Source organism: Sander lucioperca, chromosome 5 (genome assembly GCF_008315115.2).
Source record: "Sander lucioperca isolate FBNREF2018 chromosome 5, SLUC_FBN_1.2, whole genome shotgun sequence".
Classification (NCBI taxonomy): Eukaryota; Metazoa; Chordata; class Actinopteri; order Perciformes; family Percidae; genus Sander; species Sander lucioperca.
Genome location: NC_050177.1, coordinates 8,915,994 through 8,932,382, shown reverse-complemented (window position 1 = coordinate 8,932,382; position 16,389 = coordinate 8,915,994). Strand labels below are relative to the sequence as shown.

Genomic DNA, 16,389 nt, shown 5'->3' with positions numbered 1-16,389 from the left:
AAGTAATTAGGTTGTTTGTTTTTTTTGTTGTTGGCTCACTTTTACTCACGACATGCTAACCGACAACAAAGGATTCCATTCACTACGCTAAGCTAAGCTAGCAGCGGCGCTGCCGGACTAAACAATGCATGCACTGAGACAAAAATGCGTTTGCCCACCTATATAAATATAGAGGAGACGGTGAAGAACCCTATTTCAACAAACGGTGGCGTATTCCTTTAAACCACTTTAGTTTTTGCAGGTTAGGTTGTATTAACACAGGTCGTTAAGTTGATGCAGTAGACGAATCAAGTTTACATTAGCAGTCATTACTAAAAATCATTAGTAAACATAAATAATTTTTTTCTGCAGTCATGTTGTCTAAAATGAGCACGTTAAGTTAAACATGCAAAGAAACAACAAATATAAAGCTCTAGGCTACTTACCACTACTAAAGAATTAATTTCTTCATATAAATATTGTTTCTTTGCCTTAATGATGTTATGACTTTAACATGTATGTATTCAATACAAATGTTTTATGAATAACAGGAAGGAAAACAATCACCATAAATTGAAGTTTTCCAATGTAATGAGCTGCGTAGGAAGTCTCAGAAGTCAAAGTTACTGGTCTGGTTTTGATATGTGTGTGACATTCAACACTCCCATCAGTCCCCACCCGGGTCTCGGTCATGGTGCAACAATGTAGATAAACATGAACATTATATTAACCACACAAAACTATAGATGCTTCCCATTCTGCTTCCCATTCCGTGCTGAGCACCACGAAAAAAACGAGACGAACGTGTCCGTGTACACGAATGAATAGATTAAAAATAACGTGACCATTTCACAAACTGCCGTGTGACCATGTTGTAATATGATCTGTGCACTGTATACTTAATATGATTATTACAAACAACTAATGGGATTTAGTAATGAATATGGGTTTTTAACAAAACATGAAAGAATAAGTAGTGACTGCTAATTTTTTTTAATTACAACTAAATCTGGGTTTACAGTGAGACATAAAAAGAAAAGAAGTTTGCCAAAAAGTTTGATCTTGATTTTTGTCCTTTCAGATTAATAGACTCTACACACATTTAATTGGCATGTGACTGTGTTTGTCTGTGGGGTAGAAAGTGGTAGAGAGAAATATTTTTACACATTTTACCTAAAAGATATCATCATGAAACTTCCCCAGTTGATTACTCACACTAAGACATTTCTTTTTTTTTAATAAGTTTTCTGAAATTGTATGTTTAGATATCCCAGTGAGGCGTTATCTTATTAAATATGTGCTTATTTGGATACATTTCCAGAACACAAATTGAAAAAAACATTGGATAAGATTCAAAATTCTTGTTTCATTTTGTTGTTGTCATGTTAGAGTCGAAGGTTTTTACAGAGAGCATTTTTGATATCTCTTTTCATCACTCCATAAATCATAAAATACTGTCAACAGCCATGAAAAAATAAACTTTCACCATGTTTTTAGAAATAAAATGTTATGTAAATCCGGCTATGAATGATACATGAACAAACCCCTCTGTAAAAACCTTTGGTTGGAGAGAGGTTGGAGTATGAAAGTGCTACTGAACTGGAGGGTTTCTGGCTCATAGAATTAGAAAAACTCATTTTGAGAACGCCTAATAAAGCCTATATGTACTGTAAAGCTCCAAATGTTTCTAATGTTAACTAATAAATATCACGAAATGTCTGCAGTTTATTACTTACAGTAAGACATTTTTATTTTGTATTACAAGTTTTCTGAAATTGTATGTTTAAATATGCAAATGAGGCATGATCTAATGCCAACATTTGGTGAATTTAGGAGAAATCTACAGATGCAAATAGACAAAGTATAGTGAAATAAACACCTTAATGTGTATGTTGGTTGTTTTCTTTCCACTAGTCTGAAAGAAGACATGTTATGGAAGCAAAAATAGCCCAACATCTCTAAATTGACCAGTGCATGAACAAAGACTCTATTTTTGCCTGTCTCATCTTTATGTCCTAATTATAGCACAATGATGTCTGGATACCAGGGTGATTATAACCAAACTACCGAGGTTTTGGGAATGCTGAAAATATGTGAATGCATGCTCAGTGAAACACTGGAGCATTGTAGCCTACATGATGTCATTCTGATAGACATCACAAGTGTTTATTTTGCCGACATGACAAACATGATGAGGCCAGCATACCAGGACAGTGCATGTTGCTAATTAATTATTTTGATAATTAGGGTCACAAACACAAGCCATCATTCTCCCATGCTTGTTATTTGAATAATTCAGTGTGCAAATAAGTTAATGAAACCAATTGCTTTGCCTGGTCATTAAACTGTATCTCATTTCAAATGTGGCCTCTTTTAATTTACAATGATTTCCTGTCTGGTTCATTTTCCCTTGTGTATGTGTGATGAGAAGGTAGCATTGTACTTTTTGATAACAGCCACTTGTTTTGGGCTGCCATGATCCAGTTCTTCTTCACAGAGGCCCGACAGAACTCACTCTGCACAGGAAGTATTTGCTTATCCCTGGAAGAAATACTCAGATCCTCTAAGTAAAAGTAGAACTACCACAGTCTACAAATACTCTGTTACAAGTAAAAGCCCTGAATTCAAAATGTTACTTAAAGCTATAGTGTGTAGTTTCTGTCACCCCTCCATGAGGAATTCTAAGTAATGACAACAACACTATGAAATGAAATATCAATAATTCCTATGCCTAATATGTTCTAAAACCCATTACTAACCTGTTCAAAGATAGTGAGACGACATCCGTGTCTGACCTACGTACCTTTTCTTTTTTCAGCGCTCTCCAACTAGGAAAAGCTACACCTATGGTTATCTATGTTTGTCTCTGCCATCGGTCACTTTCTTTTTTTGGGGATTTCAGTTCTTCTGCTGAAACGTGTAAGTCTTTTCTCAGCAGTAGAATCACTGAGTGAAACCTTTTGTGGGCTCTTCTTCTGGTTCTTCTTTCAGCCATGCCAAGCTGAACGCTGCTGTTGTCCTTTCTCAGCGGTGACATAAAACACATCACTCAAGCTTCTGCGTGCGAATGTCGCCGGACGACACCATTCCACAAACACAGCCATGCTGCGAAATACAGAGAGAGTTATGTAGAGATGAAAAGCTTTATTAGCTTTGTATCAACTCCTTCGGCAATGGCTTGAATGTAACGGATGTTCATTAATATAAAATAGTCGCGCACTATAGCTTTAAGGCAAAGCCCAAACGTATTATCAGCAAAATGCACTTAAAAGTATCAAAAGTATAAGTACTCAGTATCATTCAATGGCTCTTTTCACAGTGTTATTATAGAATATTGTATTATTTTGGTTGTATTACTAATGAATATATGTACTGTAAGAGCATTGTATTGTTGTAGTTCATCAGTGTAGAGCCAATTTTAGATACCAATTAGATTAATTAGACCAATTTTAGATCTACTCGGTAGATTAGTGTAGTACTGCATCAAATCACATAAAAAAATGCACAATGTGTTATTTTTTTGAAATGTAAAAAGTAACTCTTAACTAACAGCTGTCAAATAAATATAGTGGAGTAGAAAGTACAACATTTCCCTCTGAAATGCAGCAAAGTAGAGGTATAAAGTATAGGCATGTCAAAAAGTACAGTACTTCAGTATACTGTAAATGTATAGAGTGTGAAATGACACCACTGCTCTCCTGTGTATCCTCTGTTCTTAAACACTGCTACAGCAAGAATACAGTCAGGGGGGCTGACTCATTCACTACGTGTTGCTGCTCTTACATTGGGGTGGTTACTGGTGTGTATCACTGCCTCTTTGCAGAGCACTATAAGCCTAATGACACACAAGACTGCTGGGATCTGCCCATGGAGAGACAACAGCACTGCTAAGATCTTCTGCATGTTATTGTTTGGATCCCTGTTTAAACCTATTTTATACAGTCTATGGTTTAAACCTTTTCTAAGAGTGTGGATGAAGCATTTGAGCTGCTACAAAAGCAAGGATTTGAATGGCCTCATTATCATAAACCATGTTTCACCCTGTCCACTTGCATTAGCTAATGCCGTACCGTACATGCAGTATGTTTCAGAATGAACCAGACTTGATTGTAATTGGACACATCACCTTTAAATTGAATGTCTCACTCGTGTGGAAAACTCCCGATAAATATATAACATTCTGAAAGAAATGACACTGTACTGATAATAGAACTCAAAGAACACAAAGGTCTGTCTTCGGTAGAGAAGATAAGTCACGTGAAAACAACTATTGAACACAATGCAAATTGTAGTTTTCTAAGGGGGGGGGGGGGGCGATCGAGGTTGTAAACCATGTAACTGTGAAGTCTTTTGTACAAATCATGGCAAGGGACTTTTGTTGCATGCCTTTCCTCTCTCTTCATATTTTTCTGATGCTCTTGATTTTCACCCAATTTAACAAATAAAAGGAAAAAATTCCCCTCTCGCTCAAAAATTATTACCAGTGTGATGTGGACTTGTGACAGAAGTTTGAATACAAAGACAAGTGTTGGCATTCAGTCTTAGTTGCTCCTATTCCAGTCTTTGTTGAGGGTAGATTAAGGCATTTTGAAGATCAGGGCTTTGTCTTATATTGTAGCTATTTCTTTTTTTCAAGGTCACCCCAAACTGCGTTTAACCACAGCACAACTCTCCAGCTCCTAAAGACCACTATTACTCATAAAAGACAACTTGAGTGACAGGAAATCAAATGGGTTAGATAGTTTAATATACCAGAATCAGCCCTCTTTCAGCGCTATACCTGTTTAAAATCTAAAATCTGTTGACTCTTAAAATGAACTGTAAACAAACAAATTATTATTATTACTATTATTATTATTACTATAATTATTATTTTTTTCCTTAAATGTTTGCACCAACTCATCTTTTTGCACAAATAAAAAGAAATAGCAAATACTAATGTTAAACATTGAAAAAATGTGAAATAAAAATATGAGACACAATTAAACCTGGCTAAAACACTGCTTTTCACACCTGATGGAATCCTGTCTGAGCCCCATATTTTCGTTTATTAAATAAGGCAACTTTTTAAACACGGGAGGAAAAGTAATCTGTAATGCTAAGATGGCTGCTCGATGAGCTGTGTCCTCCACACACAGCAACTGATTCCAAAAGTGAATAACAGTAGCCTTATACGATGGGGTGAATTATTGAAACTGGATTGTACATTGTTATTTAGTTTTCAAGTTAATTTCAAGGTATAGAAAGTGATGTTAATCCAATACACTTTTTGTCAAAATTAGTGAATATCTCCCCACGATCACCCAACTCTCTATTTTCTGTGTGCACTACAAAAAATCCGGTGTTAATACACAGCCCTCAGGTTTTGTGTTTTTTGTGTGTTTTGTGCAATAACCAAGGATAAGGGATTAAGCCGGGATATTCAAGTTATCCTGGATGAATTTAGCTTTGATTTGGTTGCACAAAAGCAGGTTGAATTGAAAGCCAAGTAACCATGGAGATGTATTCTTTGCAGTTAGCCTGCTCCAGAGCAGACTAACTGCCAGGCTAAGATTAATCCCAGAGTCTTATGTGTTAAATCAGTTGTCGCTCTGATCCGAAATAAATGTGTTTAACAGTTATTCCGTTGTCTTCTGAATGCGTTCTGCTTTATTTTTATTAACATGCATTACTTGTCACTATTGCTGTCACAAGTTTGATTTAAATCCTACTATTGCAGTGTTTAGATGGTTAGAAATGGTTGCACTGGCGCCAGAGATTGAGTGGGACAATGCAGCTATATTCCCAGATGATATTAATCGCGGACTGGTCAGAGACCAATACATTAATTATTTCAGATGACTGATTTAACTTTATTGTTGCTTGTCCTTCTCTAATAAAGGATAGTTTGTGTTACTCCTTAATATGTAGGCCTAATGTTTTTTTTTATTAGATATTAGAGTAGCTTACTTTGGTTTCATAACCTCAATTTTAGTCTCACATCACTGGACCAATAACTTGGCCTATATAGTGTAGTGTAGTGTACATTCATCACACAGGGAATGCCACAATGCTTTTTAATCTTTTTATTTTGGTGCTGTCACTTGTCAGCTTGGAGCTGGGGAGAGAAAAAAAAACATGATTAATACATTGTTTTACAGATATGCTTACAGTGTGTATTGAAGTCACTTACTTTTTCTATTTTCTGTATCTCCAGATCCAGTTTCCTCAGTGTTTTTTTTTTTAATTTCCATACCAAGGTCCAGATCCTGGAGACTTCTTTTGCTGACAGCAATCTGTACATCTGCCAGTTCTATTTGTTTCTTCAGATGTTGTGTGTACAGATATCTGACAGTTTGTGAATTCGGTATACCACCCATTGATTACCACAGCAGGAATTGTGCATAATTTAGATTTCCTTTAGCCAGTACTCACTATGTTGCCAGGCTGGCTGTCAGGCTGTACTGCGTCAGGATCCTGTTACAAATATATTTTCTATTTTTTATGGGCTAAATACGCATTTCCATAAGATTGACATGACACCTCAGGCCTTCTGGAGTCCAGTGACACTGTCTCTTCATCATTGGCTGCAGAAGCCCCTTCCCCCTGTCATATTGTGCAGTACTGGAAAATGTACCTTGTATGAAGAGGGCAGTTTCTGCAGGTGGAACAGAGTCAGTAGCTGTCCCACCCTGAATCCCTTCCATCACAGGGCCATTTCCTCAGCTGTGGTGAAGTCTAGAGTTGGGGTGAATTCTGGAGTTGGTGCTGCTATCTACACCTGGCTTGACATAGCTTCACCTTTTCATCCTGGCTCGGCAAACATGCAACCGATTAAGCCATGATAAGCGGATCACACTAAGTCAAGCTGCGCTTTTTCAGTTATCCTGGATTTCTTCATTCTACTTTTGTGCAATAGCCCCCTGGCTGTGTAAATGGTAAACAAACAGAAAGGAGTGCAGGAGCCACAGAACACTGTTCCAGCCAATCGGCAACATGTTAATGTGCCAGCCAGCCAGTAGTTCTCTGTCTGGGGGGCGGAGCTTCTGAAGGGTGTAAGAATCACTTACTGAACCTTTAACAAGGCCACTCCAGATAATGGTGGATAGATACACAGGAAAAGTAAATGCAACAGTTGTAATGTATATATAGCTGAAGCTAATTTGCCATCCTGGTTTTAAAGTCGAGGCTAAATCAACAGACTGCGTGAAAAAGCATGTTTACGTGTTGTGTTTATGTGTTGACATGTAGATTCAGATTAGATTAGATTCAACTTTATCGTCATTGTGCAGAGCACAAAGACAACGAAATGCAGTTTGCGTCCAACCAGAAGTGCAAAAAGAGCAGAAAAGTGCAATGTGATATTCAAGTATAGACAGGACAAGAAATATGGTGCAGTGTAGACAGTAGTGTACAGTTGGTTAACAGAAGGTAGTTTAGAGTAATATAAATTAAATATAAATGTGTGCAGTGTATTAGCAGTTACCTTATAAGAGTAGAATAAATATGGCTATGTAATATGAACAATGTATGAACAACATGTACATATATGTGCAATGTAGCAGCAGTAACATAATAGTAGTACAAAATAATATAGATAAATGCAGTGTATTATTATAAGAGAAACAGAGTAAAATATGGATATTCAGTATGAACCATATAGACAGATATGTACAGTATGTACAGCGTGTTAACAGTACCATTGTAGTGCAGAAACAGTAACATTATAAGAGTAGTGAGAATAAGTGTATGTGCAGGATGAATAGTGTGAAGAGCAGTAGAATATGGCTATGTATAAGTTTAGTTACAGTATGTGCATTTGTAAATAAATAAATAGGACATTATGGGTGGGATAGGGGGGTTTGGGGGCTTAGTTGGTTGTCACCAGGATACAGAGCTAGAGTTCAGTAGGGTGACAGCCGCAGGAAAGAAGCTTCCTCTGAACCTGCTGGTTTGGGTGCGGAGAGACCTGTAACACCTTCCGGAAGGAAGTGGGGTGAATAGTCTGTGGTTGGGGTGAGACCAGCCTTTGATGATGCTGCGCGCCTTATGCAAGCATCGCTTGCCCTGGATAGCCTTGATGGAGGGGAGTGAGGAGCCAATGATGCGTTGGGCAGTTTTCACGACCCTCTGCAGTGCTTTTCTGTCGTAGGCAGAGCAGTTGCCATACCAAACTGTGACACAGTTGGTGAGGATGCTCTCGATGGTGCAGCGGTAGAAGTTCACCAGGATCTGAGGAGACAGGTGGACCTTCTTGAGTCTCCTCAGAAAGAAGAGACGCTGGTGAGCCTTCTTGATCAGGGTAGGGGTGTTGAGGGTCCAAGAGAGGTCCTCAGAGATGTGGACACCCAGAAACTTGAAGCTGGTGACACGCTCCACCTCAGTCCCGTTGATGAGAATGGGGATGTGTGTGCTAGCTTTAGACTTCCTGAAGTCCACAATGAGCTCTTTGGTCTTCTTGGTGTTGAGAGCCAGGTTGTTGTCAGTGCACCACAATGTTAGATGCTGGACCTCCTCCCTGTAAGCCGTCTCATCGTTGTTGCGACACCGTAGTGTCGTCTGCAAACTTGACAATAGTGTTAGAGCCATGTACAAGTGTGCAGTCGTAGGTGAAGAGGGAATAAAGGAGAACGCTCAGCACACATCCCTGTGGTACGCTGGTGTTCAGGGTGATGGTTGAGGAGGTGATTATCTAACCTAACAGACTGAGCTCTGTTGGTTAGGAAGTCCAGAATCCAGTTACAGAGGGAGGTATTGATGCCCAGTTCACTGAGTTTGGTGATCAGTTTGGAGGGGATGATGATGTTGAATGCTGAACTAAAGTCAATGAACAGCATTCTCACATAGGTGTTGCTATTGTCAAGGTGGGACAGGGCAGAGTGAAGTGCCGTAGAGATGGCATCCTCTGTGCTCCTGTTCTGACTGTAGGCAGGTCTTGAGATGGGCCAGGACCAGCCTCTCGAAGCACTTCATAATGATGGGGGTGAGAGCAACTGGATGGAGGTCATTAAGGTTTGTTGCAGTGGAGTGTTTTGGCACCGGCACGATGGAAGTGGTTTTAAAGCAAGCGGGGACAGCTGCCTGTGCTAGTGACAGATTAAATATGTCAGTCCAAACCTCAGTCAACTGCACAGCACAGGCCCTGAGTACGTGTCCGGGGATACCATCAGGACCAGCGGCCTTACGTGCGTTAGTCCTGCTCAGTGCCACACACACATTGGTGGTGGAGAGTGTGAGGGGCTGCAGAGACCACAGCCTTGATGGCCGCCTCCTTGTTGTCCCTATCAAAGCGGCTATAGAAGTGGTTCAGCTCATCAGGCAAGGAGTTAGTGGTTTTATAATCTGTGATGGCCTGGATGCCTTGCCACATACGTCGGGGGTCAGAGTTGTTCCTGATGTGATCCTCAATCCTTAGCTTGTGGTTGTGCTTGGCCTTTTTGATGCCTCTTTTCAGGTTAGCACTGGATGTGCTATAGGCTTGAGCATCATCTGATCTGAATGCTGTGTCTCGTGCCTTCAGCAGGAGTCTGACCTTACTGTTCATCCATGGCTTCTGGTTTAAGGTGACCAGATTTCTGAGACAAAATCCGGGGACATTTTCAGCTCAGAAGCGTAAATACCTCCAAAAAGGTAATGTTTTTATCTTTGTAAAACTTAAAACGGGGACACTGCCCCAGGGGGGGGTCACTATACCTAGAGCTCGGGGGGTCCATGGGCATGCTCCCCTGTAAGAAAATTTTGTCCATTTTAACATTTAAATGCATCAATCTGTTGCACTTTGAAAAGAAATTCAGAGGTTAGACTTGATTATTCTTATCTATGGATGGAAATATTTGTGCTGTAGCCTGAACTATTTTGCACTTCAGAATTTTAACCATGCACACTTGAATTGATTTTTTCTTCATATTTTTGCATTAATGTTACTAGGAAGCATACCAGTAGAAATATATATTCATATTTGTAAGTGGAATATATATATATATATATATATATATATATAAATAAGTAAGTGGGATTGTCTGGAATCTGGCAATATAATAACCATTATGGTGGGATACATTGGCTAACAAAAATGTCTGTGTTGACATACATAGTTTACATGAGAATACATTATAATTTTGGCCCTTTGGCTGAGTCTCTATCTGTCAGAGGAAGAGCAGGAGTGCGGTTGTGAAGAAGTTGGTAATTTCATGTCGCAGATTAATATTTTTGCATGCACTATATCCGTGTCACATTCTCATTAGGGGCTGAGCCCCCCTAAAGGTCTGATCCTAGAATCGTCCCTGCTGCTACTTCATACTTGTACTCCACTACACCTCAGAGGGAAATGTTGTCATGTTTACTGCACTACATTTATCTGACAGCTTTTGCTTTATTGCTTCACGCTGGGCTTGTTTCTCCAACAGCTCATTGAGTATCAGATACAATTAAAACTATTGAGGAAATATTTTCCGTTGACATTGGTCCAGTATTAAACGAGATCGCTGCAGTCGGCGGTGAAACAAGCTACAATGTAAGTTAATAGGACGTCAATTGTGCCGCTTGTATTTACTCGTTTTGCCACTGACAGACTCAGATTAATATTCCAAGTGTCTGACAACATTATGGAAAGGATTTCTAAGGAGGTCGATCTTTCTGTTAAAGAGTAAGATCCTTTTTTAAACATAAAAAGTCTGCGAAATTGCATTCGCTAAACCCACCAGACCACCAGACAGAAAACAGTAATTTTAGCATCGTAAAATGGGCATTCTAGAACATCTCTGAGCTCTGAGGCTTGCTCTAGCTGTCTTGAGCCTGTGAGTGTAGGGTGCACGACTATTTCATTCCAATTTCGGGTCTGTCAGTCACAGTGAAAACCGGGGACATTTCCGGGGACATCTCCAGCCGGGGACAGGTCACCGAAACCGGGGACGTCTGGTCACCCTATTCTGGTTAGGGAAAGTAGTAATCCGTTTGAGGGTGGTGACACTGTTGATGTTTGAGTTGATACAGTCCAGAACGGAGGAGGCATATGAATCAATGTCCATTTGGGAGTCATGGGTGGCCTGAGTTGCAAACACTCTCAAGTCAGTGTTTTCAAAATGCTGCTGAAGTGCCGAGTCAGCTCCCTCTGGCCAAACTTTGACTGTCCTTACTGTTGGTTTCATACGTTTGATGAGCGCTGAATACTTGGGCAGTAAAAACAATGAGAAGTGATGGGGGGACATCTTTGTATGCATCAGCTACATTAGTGACTTGATCTAAAGTCTTTTCTCCTCTTGTGGGGCATGATACATTTTGATGGAATTTAGGCAGTTTAGTCTTTAAATTTGAGTGGTTGAAGTCACCTGCGACAATGTAGGCTGCCTCAGGATGCATAGTTTGTTGTTTACTGATAGCAGAATGCATTAGTATCCGGTGGTACATAGACTGCTATTACTACAGTTGATGTAAACTCTCTGGGCATATAGAAATGTCTACACTTAACCATGACATACTCTATGTTAGCTGAGCAGTGACTCTCGGTGATGGTGGTGTCCGTGCACCAGGCATCAGCTGTTCTGTCTGCACGGAGGAGGCAGCGTCCAGCTAGCTCAATAGCGCTGTTGGGTATTCCGCTGTTAAGTTTCTGTGAAAATCATGATGTTGCAGTCCATAATCATTCTGTGTGTGGTGATCCGCAGCTGCAGTTCATCCATTTTGTTCACCAGCGAGCGAACATTGGCGAGGAAAAGGCTTGGAAGAGCGAGTCGATGTGGAGTTAGCTTTAGCCTCGCTCGGATTCCACCGCGAGACCCCCTAAGGCGATGTTTGCGTGTCCGCTTGAAGGTCCCTCCAGTCGGTGTGGGCATGTTCGGAGGTGCCGTTGGTTTAGCAATCTCTGGAAGTACGTTAATAATTTTGTCAGAATTGCAGGAACCGATGTCCAAAAGTTCCTGTCGGGGGTATGATATGTACGCTGAACTGTTTTTACTGAAAATACTTGAGATAACAAGCATATTACCACTAATTTGCAAAATCTGGAGAGACACGAAGCGTCCGCGCCGCCATCTTGTATATGGATATGGATACATCCCAGTAAATCACTGTGCTGTCCATTCAGAAGAAATAGTCACATTCAAAATGCGAAAGTTCAATTAAATAAAACTTTAAAAACCAAATTCCCGAAAATAAAGGGATGTATACTAATTTCAACAAAATATCAAGTCCAATAGAGGATGCTCCTGTAATTCTGGTTTCCTTAAAGGCCTGCTCAGCATAACAGAGACAGCACTAGACCTTTTAGTGTAGTATTATCATAACAATGAAGATTTACATACAAATTAGAACACCATAAAGCCCACTTAGCAGTTTACAGGCTACTAACTATCTAATTAAACCATCACATTAAAGCTGAAATAATAACTCATATACTCCTGCTTACATAAGGCCTACTAAGGCAAATATAAAAAAAAAAACATTAAAAAAAACATATGAAGGCAACAAGGTTTTGTTTTTAATTACAATTAGATACAGAGATTAATAATCATATCTTGTCATGTCGACATGTTACCTTCACTTTAGGGTCCTTTAGTGCAAATGCACCATTGTCTTTAATCTAGACAGCGAGACCTTCCAGAGGGCTTTCTGGATCTGAGAGTTCAATTAAAGCTCTAATGTAATCTAGGGTCAAACTGTCAGTGCTTCAATAACAGTCAATGCAATCTATAGTAAATCAACCACAGTGGAGAAGATAAAACGATTGGATCTCTCGTGTTAATTGAAAGCCCATTGTTTCTTTATGTTTATACTGCATGGGAAACCAAAAGTGTGATATGTTCTCTCAGTTGAAAAAGAATAGTTTCTGAGGAGTATTTGTAACTGAATAGCTGTTGAATTGACTCCCCAGGAGGTTTGACTCTGCTTCGAGCATCTGTTGTCTAAACCGCGTCTCTACAACAGGTTGAACGATATTAACCTCTCCCTGTTTTTCAAGACATTTGCAGTAAAAAATATATTAGGAGGTGACTGGGTGTTCCTAAGCCATATTATTGTCTCTTTGATTTCAGTAATTGAAAAATGAAATTATTTTCATGTGAGAAAGCATAGTCTTAAAGACTAATTTGTGTATCCAATAGGATTACAGATGATTGCCACATGCACTGTGAAGGTTAAAGCATCTTATTGGATTTTCTGAGGTTGGATTCTTGCTCGGTTGGTCTTTGGTGTGTATTCTGCAGTGTAATAGAAATTAACATCAGCTGGGGCTTAGTTGCTATGGGCTTAGTTGGTTTTGAATAGTGATAAACAACATATACTGAACTCATCAATAATGATTTTGCTTAATTGTGCAATTTAAGTGTCTAAAATTTCACAATTAAGCAAACATCATTATTCACAAGACGAATGAATGCCCACACAAGCAGATGTAATCCTGATCTTAAATCTCAGGGCAGGTTTAGTTCCTGAACAGCACCTCTGGGACTCTGGGATTTACCTCTGGGTGACTGCCTCTGACATGGGCTTGAACCTACATGTACGCTACAGTACTGTGGGTCTTCAGAATAAAGTGGCCTCTGTAAAACAAGCAACTTTGTCATAGGGCCCTTGTGTTATATCATTAATCTGCATTTTAAAGCTTTAGTGCGTAACTTTTTTGATATTAGCTAATGAACGTCCGTTACATTCAAGCCATTGCCAAATGTGTTGCTACAAAGCTAATTAAGACTATCAGCTCCACACAACTCTCTCTGTATTTCTCAGTATCGGTATGTCATCCGGGGACAGAAATTCGAGGGAAGATAATTACCTCTTCTGGAGAGTCCATCATGTTTTTTTAATCCTCCGTGTCCTCCTTGCATACTAGCAACTGTGTGGAGGAGGGGTGGGGGCGTGTGCAAGATCACAGAAGGCTTGTATCATGAGGACGTGCCGACAGTGTTGTTGTCATTACTTAGAATTCCTCATGGGGGAGACAGAAACTACGCACTATGACTTTAAGAGATACATGCTTGATTTATGGCAGAGATATTCAACAGGGGGTCTGTGACACCTAGGGGGTCCTCAGAGTTAGTGCAGGGGGGCCTCCAAATTATGTTTAAAAAAATGAAGATATGTCTGAAAAGATACATTAAAAGGAATCTAACATTTTAATAGCAAATATAAATTGGCCTATTTGAGAAAAACAAACAAACATTTAATGTAGACATTGAAGATAAACTTACTATAGGTAAGGTAGCCACTATGGTAGCCATACAATGCAACTTAATTGTATACAGTTCATGTAGTAACGGGTCCCTACTCTGTCTCTCTTTCAGCTAAGGGCTCCTTGGCCTAAAAAACGTTGAAGACCCCTGGTTTATGGGATCTTTCTGCCTGATTAATTTTCAAATGTGTCTTAATCCAAATGGAATCAAATGATATTTAGAGAAAGGGTCAGTAATGGCTTCAAATTTCCTGAATCTGCCAGCAACAATTTTCATATCTGCTATAGAGCTTTGGAGCATCATACAATCATTTGTATAAGTATAGAAATGGTGTTCTTTAATAACAGCAGGTAGCCACCAGCCGTTTGGCTCCCAGCAGAAATAGTCCTGGACTGTTTGACACTAATGACCCTGGCCCTGCATTATGCTGTATTCCAGTAAAGCGTAGCTAGCAATACATCAACCGGTTGCTATGCCAACACATAATCCCAGAGCTTTGTTCTGTTCTTCTTATTCTCATAATCCCTGTTGAGATGGGTGTTTTTCATTGTGATTATGAGTGTGTCTGTTCTACCCATAATCAAGATACAATGATTGTATGTTACTAGTGTATTATCCCAGGGGTAAATAATCAATTTAAAGGTCTGTAATCCACTCTACAGTGGAACACCTTTAAACAAAGATTATAAAACATTTCTGATGTGATTTTGAGACGACTTGTACCACAAGTGGTATCCGCAGTTGCCAGGGGATTCATGGAAAGATATAGCTAAATTAATTTGAAAAAGAATAAAAGGATTTCATTTAGATTTCAAAAATATATCCACATTGAGTCAGCTGTCACACCTGAACACCAGTTGCAATTGAGATTGTGTGAAATCTAACAAGTGACCAGATAAATTGCAACTGTGGGCTAAAAGTAACAAATAAACAGTTCAAACAGTTAGCTTTACATAATAACGAAACGGTCAAAATAGTTAGCTGAAGGTAATGGATAAATAGATGATGTGCAGGTTCTATTGGTGTCTTTGGATGTTTCCCGAATCGACCGCAGAAGTTGGGGGAGCTATTTTGAAAGCACAGTTTGCAAGCTACCAATTACTTCACACTGGATGTAGTTTAATTACAGCAAAGCTAGGCAGAAATCTACTTTGGTTTGGTTAAGCTACACAGAAAAAATAGTTCAAAACTATTTTTCAAAAGAGTTATCAAATCGACAAAGTACATAGTATAGGAAATTATAACAAAATATTGCAGCATGCCAGCAGCTCATGCCAGCAAACAAATGCCATTCAATTGAGTTTACTGCAAAAAGTGCCCACTTGTTCACAGGTCATTCATAAACTAAATAAGAATATACCCCACTATTCATGGGAAAGTACAGGAACGCCAGGTTTGGTTTTGTTTGCAATGTCCGTCAATCAGACACCTGCTTTCAGAAATTAGAGTCTAGATGGGGGTATTGCACCAAGCAGAATGGCTCTGTTAGTGAGGTAACCTCTAAAATAGCATGCATAAACCTCTCTGAACATTTGTTAAAAAATAGCAATAATCAATACTTGATGACTAGTCTATATCCACGACGTTTCACTTCCGAGATTGCTCTGTTGTCGTTGGAAATTCCGCCGGATGTCACTCTTTTTGGCCGTGCGCTTACCTTCCGCTTTCTTTGTGTTGTAATTTTAAACTCTGGTGGATTTCTGAGGACTATGGTTAACTGCTCCTCAGATCTCTGCAGGGTAAATCCAGACAGCTAGCTAGACTGATCTAGATAGATCTGTTCAATCTAAGTTTTCTGTTGCACGACTAAAACTACTTTTGAACATACACATGTTCCACCAAAACAAGTTCCCCTCCCGAGGCTATTTTGCAGAGGCACCGTTGCTCTGTACGGCACTTAGCAATCACAATTGTGATTGGTTTAAAGAAATGCCAATAAATCAGATCACATTTTTCTCCCATCCCAGAATGCTGTGTGGACTAGCCAGACCCTCCTCCGCAGCGCTGTGGAGGAAGGTCTGGCAATGCGAGACTACTTGATGACTAACTGACACCTAACATATTCAAAAATTCAGATTAAAAACTATAGCCAAATATCTTTCACAGTGAGCTGACATTCCATCTTGCTGGAATAGCCCCGAGACCTCAACCTGTCCTCAACAGAAGTGGCTGCCTGACAAATGCATTGCCTTGCCAGGTTTGTAGTTTCAGTAGTTACTGTAACTACACATACCATGGCAAAAAATTAATTTAACTACTTGAATCA

The 16,389-nt window shown here is 39.5% G+C and overlaps 2 long non-coding RNA genes across 2 annotated transcripts; one reads left to right on the top strand and one right to left on the bottom strand.

Moving 5' to 3' along the window:
• Nucleotides 1–252: 252 nt before the first annotated feature.
• On the top strand, nucleotides 253–13,582 carry LOC118495180. Its single transcript, XR_004897507.1, has 3 exons — nucleotides 253–378; nucleotides 8,260–8,266; nucleotides 13,556–13,582. It is a non-coding gene; the product is annotated as an uncharacterized LOC118495180 (long non-coding RNA).
• Nucleotides 6,189–6,564, bottom strand: LOC118495181. The gene is made up of 3 exons (XR_004897508.1): nucleotides 6,502–6,564; nucleotides 6,394–6,435; nucleotides 6,189–6,306 (listed from the first exon to the last, which is right to left on the bottom strand). It is a non-coding gene; the product is annotated as an uncharacterized LOC118495181 (long non-coding RNA).
• Nucleotides 13,583–16,389: the final 2,807 nt, after the last annotated feature.